At 39.5% G+C, this 19725-nt stretch overlaps 1 long non-coding RNA gene across 1 annotated transcript; it reads left to right on the forward strand.

The window, feature by feature from the left end:
* The first annotated feature begins 3094 nt into the window (after window positions 1-3094).
* On the forward strand, window positions 3095-5019 carry LOC123502307. Its single transcript, XR_006673911.1, has 3 exons — window positions 3095-3273; window positions 4058-4283; window positions 4610-5019. It is a non-coding gene; the product is annotated as an uncharacterized LOC123502307 (long non-coding RNA).
* Window positions 5020-19725: the final 14706 nt, after the last annotated feature.

The following is a 19725-nucleotide window of genomic DNA, read 5'->3' on the forward strand; positions in this document are numbered from 1 at the left end:
GCCAGACCAAGGCATTCACCACCATGGAAGGACCCCCTGACGCTTCCCGTCATACACTGTCTTGCGCAGCCAGACCAAGGCATTCACCACCATGGAAGGATGACGCTTTGTCATACACTGTCTTGCGCAGCCAGACCAAGGCATTCACCACCATGGAAGGACTGACGCTTGTCATACACTGTCATACACTGTCTTGTCATACACTGTCTTGCGCAGCCAGACCAAGGCATTCACCACCATGGAAGGACGCTTGTCATCCACTGTCTTGACGCTTGTCATACACTGTCTTGCGCAGCCAGACCAAGGCATTCACCACCATGGAAGGACCCCTGACGCTTCCTTGTCATACACTGTCTTGCGCAGCCAGACCAAGGCATTCACCACCATGGAAGGACCCCCTGACGCTTCCCCGTCATACACTGTCTTGCGCAGCCAGACCAAGGCATTCATATTCCGCCTTAATAGATATTTCTTGCAAGAGAAAGCAAATCGGGCAACACTCTTACCTTTGACTCAAGCAAGGAACCACTCAATATATTACTCTGTTTCTACTCGTATGTGCACTTATTTGACAAACATGTAAATTACTTGTCTCATTTTCATGTATATAACCAGAATCTTTATTGCATTTAATGTACTATATAGCTGCATAGGTATTTGGGTCTCTTCTGACTTCTTTTAGTGAAGTAGAGAACGATCATCACTCCGTTTTCTTTGAAGAAGGTACTGTTATAGCAGTGGCATCGTCGCACCCAAGAGGACCCACAATCTTTCTACTACTACTACTACTACTACTACTACTACTACTACTACTACTACTACTACTACTACTACTTTCCGAGGCGTGAGTTACGTGATGACACGCACAGGAACTCGTCCTTACACGCACAAAACACGTTTAAAATTTGTGAAGGTGCCCCGCCCGTTGACGACTGTTGTGGTGGTGGTGGTGGTGGACGATAAGGCTTAATGTAGGCGCTCGCTGGACGCACGCTGCTCATCACGCACGCACTCACGTACGCACACTCATTCACACACGCTCATTCACACACACACACACACACACACACACACCCGGTAGCTCAGTGGTTAGAGTGCTGGCTTCACAAGCCAGAGGACCGGGGTTCGATTCTCCGGCCGGGTGGAGATATTTGGGTGTGTCTCCTTTCACGTGTAGGTGCTGTTCACCTAGCAGTGAGTAGGTACGGGAGTTGTGACCTTGTTGTCCCGGTGTGTGGTGTGTGCCTGGTCTCAGGCCTATCCGAAGATCGGAAATAATGAGCTCTGAGCTCGTTCCGTAGGGTAACGTCTGGCCGTCTCGTCAGAGACTGCAGCAGATCAAACAGTGACACACACACACACACACACACACACACACACACACACACCAGTTATCTCGTCTTCTTCAATGACACTCAACCCTCACTTCTACAGTATAGACTGAACATCCTGGCTCTGTCATTTACTTCTACTAATCTAAACTGGGAATCTTCACACATCATCACATTAAAACAATATAAACACTCCCTATGAAATGAGGCGTCTTCAGTATTCTCCGCCAGTTTTCCTCTCCCCCCCTGCTGGTAACTCCCTCCAAGTCAGCAGTATAGGTAAGCTTCACATACATATATTGTCTTAGATAGGCTGGCTGTTCCTCTTACCTATCTTTCTTTTCTAACTGACTGTCCTCACCTTTACTCTCATCGCCTGATTGTTGTGGCATTAGTGATTGTTGTTGTGAGTGGTTGTTAGTGTTATTATTATTGTTATTATTATTATTATTGTTATTATTATTTATTGTACTACTACTACTACTACTACTATCATTATTATTTTATTTGTTTATTTATTTATTTATTTATTATTATCATTTATCGTACTACTACTACTACTACTACTACTACTACTATCATTATTATTTTATTTATCTATTTATTTATTTATTTAATATTATTATTTTACTACTACTACTACTACTATATTATCACCATCATCATCATCATCATCATATCATTATCATCATCACTACAATCACCATTATCGGCGGTGTAATAATTCAAAGAAGCAGAGGTCACCAGCTCCAGCCCTGCAGGTCATTAACTTGGTGACCTCCAAAGACCCTTGGTAATGTCAACAAAATGGTCTAACCGTGCACAAATCTCGTGTCCCAGTACTGAAGGGGTTAATTAAGAGAGTTAGCTTAATGCCTCCTCGCTCCTGCCTAACTGCCTGACTGGCTAACAATCGCACCAGCTCCATCACCACTCTCGTTAATGGCCACAGTCTTCACTATCTTAATCCCCACGTAAGTTTGTGAAGCTGTATAAAGTCACCCAGTAGTAAGCGTAGAGCATGGATATCGTAATGTGTCACGGTACTGAAAGGGTTAGCTATCCATTCTTCTAACGTGTTGCATTTCCGTCTTTACAACTCAATTCAACTCAAGCTTCCTTAGAAAAGTGATCCGTTCATGATACGTTTTTACTCATTTTTTTTAATATTGATTCGTTGATTTGCAGGCAGGGTTCACTTGGAGAGAGAGAGAGAGAGAGAGAGAAGAGAGAGAGAGAGAGAGAGAGAGAGAGAGATTGTTATTATACTTATTTTTCCGTTAATGATACTTTTTTTTTATTCGTTGATTTACAGGCAGGGTTCAGAGAGAGAGAGAGAGAGAGAGAGAGAGAGAGAGATATTATTATTATCATCTTATCATAATCATTTATTACGAAGGAAGCTTCAAACTGTTACAACATAATGATAAAAAAATCGTGTATAATTGTAAGTACTACACGGAAGGTGAGAATGCTTGATGAAACAAATTAATGCAATTGAGTGTGTGTAATGGTTGGTTTGGAAGGAGTTAAAGAGCGTGACTAGTTTATATCCAGGTGGTGGACCAGTGGTTAGGTTCACTGGCAGCGTTTCATATGCTCGTTTGCCCTCAAGTTGCTCTTTCCTTATTGGCAGGTTGGGGGGGGGTGAGACAAGAACGAAGCAACGTCAGCAGTAGCTCAGAATGGCAGCTGGGACAGTATTAATCCAGACACCACGCTCGCTACATCTCTCCACCACCACCCACCACCACCGACCCTCGAGTGTACGCAGCCCAGTGTCCGTCTGTGTCTTGTCGTGGGCGTGACGTTCAGCAGCGGCAGGAACAGCAACGGGAACCTTGATCTGCGTGGGTTTTCGTGCGGCGGGGTGACGTGCCGCTGCTGTGAGGTTATCGGACCACACCACACCACACCACAGCACAGCACAGAGGAAGGAGAGGTTAGTGGTTTTATGTAAACGAATAGTGTAGGTATGAGGTGTTGGTGTGTGCGCGTTGACAGTGCAGTGGTGATAGGAAATTGTTAGTAACTTGAAGGTTGTTAGGAATGTTGACTGATAAAGGATAACTGGGTGTGTAGGATGTGCACTGTCTATTGGAAGGTTAATTGTACGATGTCTGTCTGCGTCAATGTAGGATGTATCAGGAATGGCTGGGAGGAATGAAGTGAGCGTGAATGGCTCGTGGCAAGAGGAGGCAGAATGGGAACTAACTGAATGCAGTGTGATAAAATAGGAGACAGAAGGGATGGATGGTGTGGTGCGAGTGTTTGGCTGGGTTAGGGCACTGTGAAGACGTGTAACTGAGTAGAGACGAGTGAAAGGCTGGCTGAGGCAGTGGTTGAGTTTTAGGACAGACAGAGGGGGGAATAAAGTGTTTAGAGTGAGTTAGGGCACATTATGGATGGAAGTGAAGACGTGAAGGGAATGTGTGGTGTTGGTCAAAATGTGTAGAGACGAGTGAAAGGTTGGCTGAGGCAGTGAAGGAGATTAAGATAATGTGGCGTTAGATTTAGAGATAATTAGTGAAAAAGATACTGCTGTTCATGTTTTTGTGGTGGTGGTGGTGGTGGTGGTGGTAAGAATACGTAGAATGAAGAGTGAAAGGCTGATTGAGGCAGTGAAGGAGTTTGCTTAGGGCGATCTTGCTTGTTAGCTGTAGGGATAATTAGTGAACAAGTAAACAAGGTACTGCTTTGTTCATGCTTATTCTTGTCCATTACAGGCGTTGACGATCCAAAGGCCTGACTCCACAGCGGTAATGAGCCTCGTCTACCTTGCATTTAACGGACAATGCTCACTACCACCTCTGCCTCCGCCACCGCCACTGCCGCCGTTGAGGGAGACTGGCTGGATGAGTGGGTGATAGAGGCGAGGCAGGTGTGGTGAGGCGGAGGATTGGAGACGAGAACCTACAGATGACGGCAGACACGGAAGATTCCACTTACCAGGTAGATGAATGTGTCAAGATTGGTTGTGTGGGTGTGAGGATCGGGTGTGGGGCAAGTTTGAGGGGGTTTGACGTGGTGTGGTTTACTGAGACTGGCGTGGGAGATGTGAGAATGAAGGGATGGGAGTGTCAGGATGAAGGGCCAGGATGCTACGTCACACGGGAGACGCTGGGAGGAGAACGAGGGAGAAGGGTGTAACTGGAGTGTAAGTGGAATAATGATCGAGGAGGGCGAGTGAGAGGCTGACTGAGGCAGTGAAGTGTGTATTGTAGGACAGTGTGGCGTGGTACATATGGAGATAATCAGTTAATTTTTCTCCATTACAGGAGTTGGTGATCTGAAGCCATGACTGCAGCGATCCCATGCGTCCTGCACCATCAGGGAAGGACTCTTTGGCTTCGCACTGCGCCTACATTGACCGTTGCCACTGCCGCTGCTACCGCTACTCGGAGGGGCACTGCCTCGCATTGGGCCTTCACTGCCGTCCCGCTAATACACGTGCCGCCGTCGCCGCTACTGGCACTGAGGGACTTCGCCTCGCAGCGGCCTGGCAAACACCTGCTACACCACCACCACTAACTCCGCCGCCACCACCGCAGTCCAGAGAGATTCAGCTTCGCATAGCAGACATCCTCCTATTCAACGCTTGCTACCACTACCACCTCATTATTGTGGTGTCACTGTACTTGAAGCTTGGATCTGTTGTCACTACTGAATAATAAAGTGTAAAGATATCTTTTTTGTTTCGGTAAATTTCCTTTCCTGGGAATATTTGTGGGTTTTGTTAAATTTCCTTTCCTGGGAATATTTGGGTTGTGGGTGGTTTCAGTGAGTAGTCGCCTCAAGCTGGCTTGGATCCGTCTGACACACCAATATTGCCTCCATTGACCACCACCTACACTCGCTCTAAACGATCACACCCCAGAAATAAAACGCGCTAGATTTGAAGCTTTCTTTCTATTTATTATCATAAGCAATACAAAAAGTGGTTGTTAGAAAATTAAACTAAAGCGAAAAAGTTACATGACATCAATAACAATGTAAAAATGGTCCCAAAATACCATCTGGCTGAAAAATCTTCAAACGGTCTACATAAAACACAGCACTACTGGCCAAAAAAAACACAAAATGGTAAAAATCTAGAAAAAATGGCAAAAAAGCCGAAAAACGGGCCCTAAAAATCGTACTAAGTCGAAAATACTCTAAAGAGTCTCCGGAGATAAGGTGGATGCATATTGGAGCTAAAATTAAATACAAGAGTCTCCCTACACTTTTATTCAATTTTTGACATTATTACATTGCCTGCAAAAAAACCCACAAATATTTTCAACTGAATAAAAAAAACAATATATATACAAAGAATACAGAGAAAGTCTACACAAATTTTCAACTTAAAAATAAAAACTTGAGTATAAAAAGTGAGCAAAATCCTATGGTGAAAAAGTCTAGACAATAAATAGACAAATTTTCAACTTAACAGTATAAAAAAAAATTGTCTACAATGATTTTCAACTTAATAATAATAAATAATATATAAAAGAATTTAAGTCTAGAATAATTTTCAACTTAATATACAATAAATATTAACATCAATATTAACATCAATTTATAATATACAATAAATATTAACATGAATTTTCAACTTTGCAAAATTTTAAGAAATTTCAACTTCACAAATTATTTTTAAACAAGAGAGAGAAGTTAACAAATATTCAGAGAGAGAGAGAGAGAGAGAGAGAGAGAGAGAGAGAGAGAGAGAGAGAGAGAGAGAGAGAGAGAGAGAGAGAGAGAGAGAGAGAGAGAGAGAGAGAGAGAGAGAGAGAGAGAGAGAGAGAGAGAGAGAGAGAGAGAGAGAGAGAGAGAGAGAGAGAGAGAGAGAGAGAGAGAGAGAGAGAGAGAGAGAGAGAGAGAGAGAGAGAGAGAGAGAGAGAGAGAGAGAGAGAGAGAGAGAGAGAGAGAGAGAGAGAGAGAGAGAGAGAGAGAGAGAGAGAGAGAGAGAGAGAGAGAGAGAGAGAGAGAGAGAGAGAGAGAGAGAGAGAGAGAGAGAGAGAGAGAGAGAGAGAGAGAGAGAGAGAGAGAGAGAGAGAGAGAGAGAGAGAGAGAGAGAGAGAGAGAGAGAGAGAGAGAGAGAGAGAGAGAGAGAGAGAGAAAATCAAAGTAAACAATCAAATAGTAATAATATACATGAAAACAACATTTTTAAAACAACACACACACATTAATCTTGTGCCCTCCATACACCCTTGCTAATGTCAATAAAATGGTCTAATGGTACACAAATCTCAAGGTAAAAATGTGTCCCAGTACTGAATTGATTAAAATAGTGAAGGCTGTGGCCATTAATCCTTTGACCACCATAGACCCTTGCTAATATCAATAAAATGGAGAGGTGTATGGAGATCACAAGATTAATGGCCACAGTCTTCACTATTTCAACCCCTTCAGTACTGGGACACATTTTTACCCTGAGATCTGTGTACCATTAAACCATTTTATTGATATTAGGAAAAGTTTATAGACATCAGAAGGTTAATGGTCACAGTCTTCACTATTTTAACCCCTTCAGTACTGGGACACATTTTTACCTTGACATTTCTGTACCATTAGACCATTTTATTGACATTAGGAAAGGTCTACAGAGGTCAGAAGATTAACGGCCACATTCTTCATTATTTTAACCCCTTTAATACTAGGACATCTTGAGATTTTGTGTACCATTAGACCATTTTATTGACAGTAGGAAAGATCTATAGACGTCAGAAGACTAATGGCCACATTCTTCACTATTTTAACCCCTTCAACATTGACACATTTTACCTTGAAATTTGTGTACAATTAGACATTTTATTGACATCAGGAAAGGTCTATAGAGGCAGAAGAATAATGGCAAGTCTTCACTATTTTAACCCCTTCAGTACTGGGACACATTTCTACCTTGAGATCTGTGTACCATTAGACCATTTTATTGACACTTGGAAAGATCTATTGAAGGCAGAAGATTAATGGCCATAATCTTCACTATTTTAACCCCTTCAGTACTGGGACACATTTTTACCTTGAGATTTGTGTACCATTAGACCATTTTATTGACATTAGCAAGGGTCTATGGAGGTGACAAGATTAATAGCCACAGTCTTCACTATTTAACCCCTTCAGTACTGGGACACATTTTTACCTTGAGATTTGTGTACCATTAGAGAGAGAGAGAGAGAGAGAGAGAGAGAGAGAGAGAGAGAGAGAGAGAGAGAGAGAGAGAGAGAGAGAGAGAGAGAGAGAGAGAGAGAGAGAGAGAGAGAGAGAGCAATCAAAGTAAACAATCAAATAGTAATAATATACATGAAAACAACATTTTTAAAACAACACACACATTAATCTTGTGCCTCCATAACCTTGTTAATGTCATTAAAATGGTCTAATGGTACACAAATCTCAAGGTAAAAATGTGTCCCAGTACTGAATTGATTAAAATAGTGAAGGCTGTGGCCATTAATCCTTTGACCACCATAGACCCTTGCTAATATCAATAAAATGGAGAGGTGTATGGAGATCACAAGATTAATGGCCACAGTCTTCACTATTTCAACCCTTCAGTACTGGGACACATTTTACCCTGAGATCTGTGTACCATTAAACCATTTTATTGATATTAGGAAAAGTTTATAGACATCAGAAGGTTAATGGTCACAGTCTTCACTATTTTAACCCCTTCAGTACTGGGACACATTTTTACCTTGACATTTCTGTACCATTAGACCATTTTATTGACATTAGGAAAGGTCTACAGAGGTCAGAAGATTAACTGCCACATTCTTCATTATTTTAACCCCTTTAATACTAGGACATCTTGAGATTTTGTGTACCATTAGACCATTTTATTGACAGTAGGAAAGATCTATAGACGTCAGAAGACTAATGGCCACATTCTTCACTATTTTAACCCCCTTCAACATTGACACACATTTTACCTTGAAATTTGTGTACAATTAGACATTTTATTGACATCAGGAAAGGTCTATAGAGGGCAGAAGAATAATGGCAAGTCTTCACTATTTTAACCCCTTCAGTACTGGGACACATTTCTACCTTGAGATCTGCTGTACCATTAGACCATTTTATTGACACTTGGAAAGATCTATTGAAGGCAGAAGATTAATGGCCATAAGTCTTCACTATTTAACCCCTTCAGTACTGGGACACATTTTTACCTTGAGATTTGTGTACCATTAGACCATTTTATTGACATTAAGAAAGATCCATGAGAGAGAGAGAGAGAGAGAGAGAGAGAGAGAGAGAGAGAGAGAGAGAGAGAGAGAGAGAGAGAGAGAGAGAGAGAGAGAGAGAGAGAGAGAGAGAGAGAGAGAGAGAGAGAGAGAGAGAGAGAGAGAGAGAGTTGTAAAGGCAGAATGACAAGATTTCTGTATTATTAAGTGGAGAAACAGTCTTGAAAACCCTGCCAGTCATCTCTGTGGCCTTGGAAAATTGTCATAGAGAGAGAATAAAGAGTTTTGAAGAATGTTTTTACAGTTGTAAAGGCAGAATGACAAGATTTCTGTATTATTAAGTGGAGAAACAGTCTTGAAAACCCTGCCAGTCATCTGTGTGGCCTTGGAAAACAGTGGTGGTGAGAGAATAAGGGTATTTTTATGGTTCCTGAGGCAGAGTGACATTTCTACAATATTAAGTGGAGAAACACTCATGAAAACCCTGCCAGTGATCTCTGTGGCCTTGGAAGGCGTGTTGTTGAGACAGCTAAGTGTTTGTGAATACAGGCCTTTGTCTGACACACAAGCAGCAACAATGCACATTCTTCATTCCTCTGAGTTCAGTAAGTGAAGGAGTGAGTGAGTGCTGAGTGAATCTCTTAACAAGCACACTGCATCTTTGTCCAGAGAATCCAACACTTGCTTCACAAACTCATGTGGGGGATTGAAATAGTGAAGACTGTGCCCATTAATCTTGTCACCTCCATACACCCTTCTTAACCCCTTCAGTACTGGGACACATTTTTACCTTGAGATTTGTGCACCATTAGACCATTTTATTGACATTATCGAAGGTCTATGAAGGTCACAAAATTAATGGCCACAGTCTTCACAATTTTCACCCCACATGAGTTTGTGAAGCTGTACAAAATCACCAAATAGTCACCACAAGGAATATGGAAATGTGTCATGGTACTGAAGGGTTAATGTCAAAAAAGGGTATTACCATAGCCAAACTTTCTTCAAATGCCCTCAAAAACATGCCAAATGGTCTTAAAATACCATAAAAACATGCCAAATGGTCTTAAAATACCATAAAAACATGCCAAATGGTCTTAAAATACCATAAAAACATGCCAAATGGTCTTAAAATACCATAAAACATGCCAAATGGTCTTAAAATACCATAAAAACATGCCAAATGGTCTTAAAATACCATAAAACATGCCAAATGGTCTTAAAATACCATAAAACATGCCAAATGGTCTTAAAATACCATAAAACATGCCAAATGGTCTTAACATACCATAAAACATGCCAAATGGTCTTAAAATACCATAAAAACATGTCAAATGGTCTTAACATACCATAAAAACATGTCAAATGGTCTTAAAATGTCCTTATAATTAAAAATGCCAAACTGCTAATCTATCCTAACTATTCTTCATGGCTCCAGGTGTTGTCTTGTACTCTGGGTGTTGCTGATGGCTGTAGGTGTTGTAGAAGGCTTGTGTTGTGTTGTGGCTTGTCTTGTCTTGGCTTGGTGGTGCAGTGTTCCAGCAGCAGTGTGTCTTGACTTTCCTGTAATGAGAGGTGCACTGTTTATATTGAGTCACCTTCACTATTTTGTAAACTGAACTGAACGCAACTCAAATGCCGTTAAAACATGTCAAACTTTTTTAACTGACCTCAAAACATGCAAAACTGTCTTAAAATCCTATCAAAACATATCAAACTGTCTTATAATTTCCTCAAAACCTGGCAAACTATCTTAAAATGCCCTCAAAACATACCAAACTGTCTTAAAATGTCCTCAAAACATGACAAACTGCCTTAAAATGGCTTCATAACATGCCAAATCTGTCTCAAATTAAAGATGTACTTACACATTAGTAGACCAATTCAGAAAATGAGCTTTCACCTAATCTTTTCAATTAAATAGAAAAATTTTAGTTTATTCTAAATTTCTAGTGTATTGCTATGATCTTAAATAATTAATATGCAACAAATTATACACAATGCACATGATTACAAAACAGAATTGTTACTTTCTTAGTTATGGAAATTTTACATCCTTAGGTTAACACAAGTAACTCAAAATTAAACTTGCATTAAAATCAATATACATATATAATTCAAGCTTCCACCTATTCCAGTATGATATCTTGGAAAAGGCTACCACTACCACTGTTAATTATAAATCAAATAAGAATATGCTGTTATTTACAATAATGCAAAATGCCTAACTATATATATATATATATATATATATATATATATATATATATATATATATATATATATATATATATATATAATAAATTGCACTCAAAATCTGCCAAACTGCCTTAATATGCCCTCAAACCTGCCAAACTGTCTTAAAATGCCATCAAAACATGTCAAACTATCTTAAATTGGCCTCAAAACCTGCCAAACTGTCTAAAATTGCCCTCAAAATATGCCAAACTGTCTTAATATGCCCTGAAAACCTGCCAAACTGTCTTCAATTCACTTCTCAAATTGTCTCTGAAAACCAGCCAAACTGTTTTAAATTGCTCTCAAAACCTGCCAAAATGTATTAAATGCCCTAAAAATGTCAAACTCTCAAAATGCCCTTAAAACATGCCAAACTATCTCAATATGGCCATAAAACATGTCAAACTGTTTTAAAATATCCTCAAACATGCCAAACTGTCTCAAAATATACTAAACTGTCTTAAACTGCCCACCAAACACATCAAACTGTCTCAAAATACCCTCAACACATGCCAAACTATCTAAAATGCCCTTAAAATATGCCAAACTGTTTAAATATACCCTCAAAACATGACAAACTGCTTCAAAATTCCTCAAAACCTTAACCGCCCAACCTAACCTAATGTAACTAACCACACCTCCCACACCTCACACCACACCACTGACCTGCATAAGGAAGAGAGCCGTGTGACCTCAGCGTTGAGTGGCCGAGGTACCTCCTCTCGGGTCACAGTGAAGTCACATTCAGGAATCCTGTGGCAAAGGTCAGAGGTCACACAGGTCAGGTCACACTGGGATAGTAATAATAGTAATTGTATTAGCACAAGAGGAGGAGGAGGAGGAGGAGGAGGAGGAGGAGATGTCAAATTGTGTTAAAATGTCCTCAAAACCTGACAAACTATCTTAACCCTTCTTGGCTTACGGTGATCGTACATGAATGATGATATTGTTCCGTCCAGAGAGACGGCGATCGTATCGGTAATCATGATTTTCCCGCTTGACATTTGAAGATTGGCGCGGGCTGTGTCATTATTTCTTGGCATTGCTCGATAATGAATTACTGGATCATATAGTGACTCAAACCAACTGATATTTCTGATATTTCAAAAATTACCCGTGAGTAGGGAACGGAAAATAAATTCATCCACCGTAAGCCAAGGGTTCAAATGTCCTCAAAACATGAGAGAGAGAGAGAGAGAGAGAGAGAGAGAGAGAGAGAGAGAGAGAGAGAGAGAGAGAGAGAGAGAGAGAGAGAGAGAGAGAGAGAGAGAGAATTGAAATAGTAAAAACTTTATGAAATGACAATATTTATTATTTTACCTTTCTTTTCTCTCTTTCTCTTCCTCTTTTCATATTCCTCCATCTTTTCTTCTTCTTCTTCTTCTTCTTCTTCTTCTTCCTGTTCCTGATCCTCTTCTTTTTTCTTCTTGTCTTGGTGTCTTTCTCCATATTCTTAACACAATCTGAAATAAATAAAACTGGATTAATATGAGAGAGAGAGAGAGAGAGAGAGAGAGAGAGAGAGAGAGAGAGAGAGAGAGAGAGAGAGAGAGAGAGAGAGAGAGAGAGAGAGAGAGAGAGAGAGAGAGAGACCTTAGTGTTTCAGTGTGCGGAGGCCATAAATTCAGTGTTATTGAAGCAGTGGGTCTTAAAATGTCATCAGAACCTGCCAAATTGTCTTAAAATGCCATCAAAACCTGTCAAACTTTCTTAAATTGCAGTTAAAATCTGCCAAACTCTCTTAATATGTCATGAAAACATGTCAAACTGTCTTAATATGCCCTTAGAACATGCCAAACTGTCTTAAAATGTGTTCAAAACATGCCAAACTATTTTACCATGGTCTCAAAACCAGCTAAACTGTCTCAAATTTCCTCAAAACATAACAAACTACCTTAATATGCCCTCCAAATCTGCCAAACTGTCTTCACTTTCCCTAAAAACCACCAAAATTTTCTTAATATACCCTCAAAACATACCAAACTATCTCAATATGCCCTCCAAACTGTCTTAAAATGCCCTCAAAACATGTCAAACTGTCTCAAAATGCTTTCAAAACATGCCAAACTGTCTCAAAATGCTCTCAAAACATGCCAAACTGTTTAAAATACCCTCCAAACATGCCAAACTGCCTAAAAAGGCTTCAAAATCTTACCCAGGCTAACCCAACCTACCTAACCTGACCACACCTCCCACACCACACACCACACCACTGACCTGCATAAGGAAGGGAGCCGTGTGACCTCAGCGTTGAGTGGCCACCTCCTCTCGGGTCACAGTGAAGTCGCAGTCCAAGGAGTCCTGCGGCAAAGGTCAGAGGTCACACAGGTCACACTGGGATAGTAATAATAGTAATAGTATTAGCACAGGAGGAGGAGGAGGAGGAGGAGGAGGAGGAGGAGGAGGAGGAGGAGGAGGAGGAGGAGGAGAAAGAAAAGGAAAAAGGAAGGAAGAGAGAGAGAGAGAGAGAGAGAGAGAGAGAGAGAGAGAGAGAGAGAGAGAGAGAGAGAGAGAGAGAGAGAGAGAGAGAGAGAGAAAGAAATAGCAAAACTTTATGAAATGACAATATTTATTAATTTACCTTTTCTTTTTCTCTCTTTTCTTCTTCTCTTCCTCTTTTCATATTCCTCCACCTCTTCCTTCTTCTTCTTCTTCTTCTTCTTCCTGTTCCTGATCCTCTTCTTCCTCCTCCTCCTCTTCTTGTCTTGGTCCGTCTTTCTCCATATTCTTAACACAATCTGAAATAAATAAAACTGGATTAATATGAGAGAGAGAGAGAGAGAGAGAGAGAGAGAGAGAGAGAGAGAGAGAGAGAGAGAGAGAGAGAGAGAGAGAGAGAGAGAGAGAGAGAGAGAGAGAGAGAGAGAGCAATCAAAGTAAACAATCAAATAGTAATAATATACATGAAAACAACATTTTTAAAACAACACACACACATTAATCTTGTGCCCTCCATACACCCTTGCTAATGTCAATAAAATGGTCTAATGGTACACAAATCTCAAGGTAAAAATGTGTCCCAGTACTGAATTGATTAAAATAGTGAAGGCTGTGGCCATTAATCCTTTGACCACCATAGACCCTTCCTAATATCAATAAAATGGAGAGGTGTATGGAGATCACAAGATTAATGGCCAGTCTTCACTATTTCAACCCTTCAGTACTGGGACACATTTTACCCTGAGATCTGTGTACCATTAAACCATTTTATTGATATTAGGAAAAGTTTATAGACATCAGAAGGTTAATGGCCACAGTCTTCACTATTTCAACCCCTTCAGTACTGGGACACATTTTACCCTGAGATCTGTGTACCATTAAACCATTTTATTGATATTAGGAAAAGTTTATAGACATCAGAAGGTTAATGGTCACAGTCTTCACTATTTTAACCCCTTCAGTACTGGGACACATTTTACCTTGACATTTCTGTACCATTAGACCATTTTATTGACATTAGGAAAGGTCTACAGAGGTCAGAAGATTAATGGCCACATTCTTCATTATTTTAACCCCTTTAATACTAGGACATCTTGAGATTTTGTGTACCATTAGACCATTTTATTGACAGTAGGAAAGATCTATACACGTCAGAAGACTAATGGCCACATTCTTCACTATTTTAACCCCCTTCAACATTGACACACATTTTTACCTTGAAATTTGTGTACAATTAGACATTTTATTGACATCAGGAAAGGTCTATAGAGGCAGAAGAATAATGGCAAGTCTTCACTATTTTAACCCCTTCAGTACTGGGACACATTTCTACCTTGAGATCTGCATACCATTAGACCATTTTATTGACATTTGGAAAGATCTATTGAAGGCAGAAGATTAATGGCCATAATCTTCACTATTTTTACCCCTTCAGTACTGGGACACATTTTTTACCTTGAGATTTGTGTACCATTAGACCATTTTATTGACATTAAGAAAGATCCATGAGAGAAAGAGAGAGAGAGAGAGAGAGAGAGAGAGAGAGAGAGAGAGAGAGAGAGAGAGAGAGAGAGAGAGAGAGAGAGAGAGATCTAAAGGCAGAATGACAAGATTTCTGTATTATTAACTGGAGAAACAGTCTTGAAAACCCTGCCAGTCATCTCTGTGGCCTTGGAAAATTGTCATAGAGAGAGAATAAAGAGTTTTGAAGAATGTTTTTACAGTTGTAAAGGCAGAATGACAAGATTTCTGTATTATTAAGTGGAGAAACAGTCTTGAAAACCCTGCCAGTCATCTGTGTGGCCTTGGAATACAGTGGTGGTGAGAGAATAAGGGTATTTTTATGGTTCCTGAGGCAGAGAGACATTTCTACAATATTAAGTGGAGAAACACTCATGAAAACCCTGCCAGTGATCTCTGTGGCCTTGGAAGGCGTGTTGTTGAAACACCAAAGTGTTTGTGAATACAGGCCTTTGTCTGACACACAAGCAGCAACAATGCACATTCTTCATTCCTCTGAGTTCAGTAAGTGAAGGAGTGAGTGAGTGCTGAGTGAATCTCTTAACAAGCACACTGCATCTTTGTCCAGAGAATCCAACACTTGCTTCACAAACTCATGTGGGGGATTGAAATAGTGAAGACTGTGCCCATTAATCTTGTCACCTCCATACACCCTTCTTAACCCCTTCAGTACTGGGACACATTTTTACCTTGAGATTTGTGCACCATTAGACCATTTTATTGACATTATTGAAGGTCTATGAAGGTCACAAGATTAATGGCCACAGTCTTCACAATTTTCACCCCACATGAGTTTGTGAAGCTGTACAAAATCACCAAATAGTCACCACAAGGAATATGGAAATGTGTCATGGTACTGAAGGGTTAATGTCAAAAAGGGTATTACCATAGCCAAACTTTCTTCAAATGCCCTCAAAACATGCCAAATGGTCTTAAAATACCATAAAAACATGCCAAATGGTCTTAAAATACCATAAAACATGCCAAATGGTCTTAAAATACCATAAAACATGTCAAATGGTCTTAAAACATAAAAACATACCAAATGGTCTTAAAATACCATAAAACATGCCAAATGGTCTTAAAATACCATAAAACATGACAAATGGTCTTAAAATACCATAAAAACATGCCAAATGGTCTTAAAATACCATAAAACATGCCAAATGGTCTTAAAATACCATAAAACATGCCAAATGGTCTTAAAATACCATAAAACATGCCAAATGGTCTTAAAATACCATAAAACATGCCAAATGGTCTTAACATACCATAAAAACATGCCAAATGGTCTTAAATACCATAAAACATGCCAAATGGTCTTAAAATACCATAAAAACATGTCAAATGGTCTTAAAATGTCCTTATAATTAAAAATGCCAAACTGCTAATCTATCCTAACTATTCTTCATGGCTCCAGGTGTTGTCTTGTACTCTGGGTGTTGCTGATGGCTGTAGGTGTTGTAGAAGGCTTGTGTTGTGTTGTGGCTTGTCTTGTCTTGGCTTGGTGGTGCAGTGTTCCAGCAGCAGTGTGTCTTGACTTTCCTGTAATGAGAGGTGCACTGTTTATATTGAGTCACCTTCACTATTTTGTAAACTGAACTGAACGCAACTCAAATGCCGTTAAAACATGTCAAACTTTTTTAACTGACCTCAAAACATGCAAAACTGTCTTAAAATCCTATCAAAACATATCAAACTGTCTTATAATTTCCTCAAAACCTGGCAAACTATCTTAAAATGCCCTCAAAACATACCAAACTGTCTTAAAATGTCCTCAAAACATGACAAACTGCCTTAAAATGGCTTCATAACATGCCAAATCTGTCTCAAATTAAAGATGTACTTACACATTAGTAGACCAATTCAGAAAATGAGCTTTCACCTAATCTTTTCAATTAAATAGAAAATTTTTAGTTTATTCTAAATTTCTAGTGTATTGCTATGATCTTAAATAATTAATATGCAACAAATTATACACAATGCACATGATTACAAAACAGAATTGTTACTTTCTTAGTTATGGAAATTTTACATCCTTAGGTTAACACAAGTAACTCAAAAATTAAACTTGCATTAAAATCAATATACATATATAATTCAAGCTTCCACCTATTCCAGTATGATATCTTGGAAAAGGCTACCACTACCACTGTTAATTATAAATCAAATAAGAATATGCTGTTATTTACAATAATGCAAAATGCCTAACTATATATATATATATATATATATATATATATATATATATATATATATATATATATATATATATATATAAATTGCACTCAAAATCTGCCAAACTGCCTTAATATGCCCTCAAAACCTGCCAAACTGTCTTAAAATGCCATCAAAACATGTCAAACTATCTTAAATTGGCCTCAAAACCTGCCAAACTGTCTAAAATTGCCCTCAAAACATACCAAACTGTCTTAATATGCCCTGAAAACCTGCCAAACTGTCTTCAATTCACTTCAAAACCTCTCAAATTGTCTTAATATACCCTGAAAACCAGCCAAACTGTTTTAAATTGCTCTCAAAACCTGCCAAAATGTATTAAAATGCCCTAAAAAAATGTCAAACTCTCAAAATGCCCTTAAAACATGCCAAACTATCTCAATATGGCCATAAAACATGTCAAACTGTTTTAAAATATCCTCAAACATGCCAAACTGTCTCAAAATATACTAAACTGTCTTAAACTGCCCACCAAACACATCAAACTGTCTCAAAATACCCTCAACACATGCCAAACTATCTAAAATGCCCTTAAAATATGCCAAACTGTTTAAATATACCCTCAAAACATGACAAACTGCCTCAAAATTCCCTCAAAACCTTAACCGCCCAACCTAACCTAATGTAACCTAACCACACCTCCCACACCTCACACCACACCACTGACCTGCATAAGGAAGAGAGCCGTGTGACCTCAGCGTTGAGTGGCCGAGGTACCTCCTCTCGGGTCACAGTGAAGTCACATTCCAGGAATCCTGTGGCAAAGGTCAGAGGTCACACAGGTCAGGTCACACTGGGATAGTAATAATAGTAATTGTATTAGCACAAGAGGAGGAGGAGGAGGAGGAGGAGGAGGAGGAGGAGGAGGAGGAGGAGGAGGAGATGTCAAATTGTGTTAAAATGTCCTCAAAACCTGACAAACTATCTTAACCCTTCTTGGCTTACGGTGATCGTACATGAATGATGATATTGTTCCGTCCAGAGAGACGGCGATCGTATCGGTAATCATGATTTTTCCCGCTTGACATTTGAAGATTGGGCTGTGTCATTATTTCTTGGCATTGCTCGATAATGAATTACTGGATCATATAGTGACTCAAACCAACTGATATTTCTGATATTTCAAAAATTACCCGTGAGTAGGGAACGGAAAATAAATTCATCCACCGTAAGCCAAGGGTTCAAATGTCCTCAAAACATGAGAGAGAGAGAGAGAGAGAGAGAGAGAGAGAGAGAGAGAGAGAGAGAGAGAGAGAGAGAGAGAGAGAGAGAGAGAGAGAGAGAGAGAGACCTTAAGAGAGAGAGAGAGAGAGAGAGAGAGAGAGAGAGAGAGAGAGAGAGAGAGAGAGAGAGAGAGAGAGAGAGAGAGAGAGAGAGAGAGCAATCAAAGTAAACAATCAAATAGTAATAATATACATGAAAACAACATTTTTAAAACAACACACACACATTAATCTTGTGCCCTCCATACACCCTTGCTAATGTCATTAAAATGGTCTAATGGTACACAAATCTCAGGGTAAAAATGTGTCCTAGTACTGAATTGATTAAAATAGTGAAGGCTGTGGCCATTAATCCTTTGACCACCATAGACCCTTGCTAATATCAATAAAATGGTCTAATGGTACACAAATCTCAAGGTAAAATGTGTCCCAGTACTGAATTGATTAAAATAGTGAAGGCTGTGGCCATTAATCCTTTGACCACCATAGACCCTTGCTAATATCAATAAAATGGAGAGGTGTATGGAGATCACAAGATTAATGGCCACAGTCTTCACTATTTCAACCCTTCAGTACTGGGACACATTTTACCCTGAGATCTGTGTACCATTAAACCATTTTATTGATATTAGGAAAAGTTTATAGACATCAGAAGGTTAATGGTCACAGTCTTCACTATTTTAACCCCTTCAGTACTGGGACACATTTTACCTTGACATTTCTGTACCATTAGACCATTTTATTGACATTAGGAAAGGTCTACAGAGGTCAGAAGATTAACGGCCACATTCTTCATTATTTTAACCCCTTTAATACTAGGACATCTTGAGATTTTGTGTACCATTAGACCATTTTATTGACAGTAGGAAAGATCTATAGACGTCAGAAGACTAATGGCCACATTCTTCACTATTTTAACCCCTTCAACATTGACACACATTTTACCTTGAAATTTGTGTACAATTAGACATTTTATTGACATCAGGAAAGGTCTATAGAGGGCAGAAGAATAATGGCAAGTCTTCACTATTTTAACCCCTTCAGTACTGGGACATATTTCTACCTTGAGATCTGCGTACCATTAGACCATTTTATTGACACTTGGAAAGATCTATGGAAGGCAGAAGATTAATGGCCATAATCTTCACTATTTTTACCCCTTCAGTACTGGGACACATTTTTACCTTGAGATTTGTGTACCATTAGACCATTTTATTGACATTAGAAGGGTCTATGGAGGTGACAAGATTAATGGCCACAGTCTTCACTATTTAACCCCTTCAGTACTGGGACACATTTTTACCTTGAGATTTGTGTACCATTAGACCATTTCATTGCCAATAAGAAAAACCCATGAGAGAGAGAGAGAGAGAGAGAGAGAGAGAGAGAGAGAGAGAGAGAGAGAGAGAGAGAGAGAGAGAGAGAGAGAGAGAGAGAGAGAGAGAGAGAGAGAGAGAGAGAGAGAGAGAGAGAGAGTTCTAAAGGCAGAATGACAAGATTTCTATATTATTAACTGGAGAAACAGTCTTGAAAACCCTGCCAGTCATCTCTGTGGCCTTGGAA

Source organism: Portunus trituberculatus, chromosome 11 (genome assembly GCF_017591435.1).
Source record: "Portunus trituberculatus isolate SZX2019 chromosome 11, ASM1759143v1, whole genome shotgun sequence".
NCBI lineage: Eukaryota > Metazoa > Arthropoda > Malacostraca > Decapoda > Portunidae > Portunus > Portunus trituberculatus.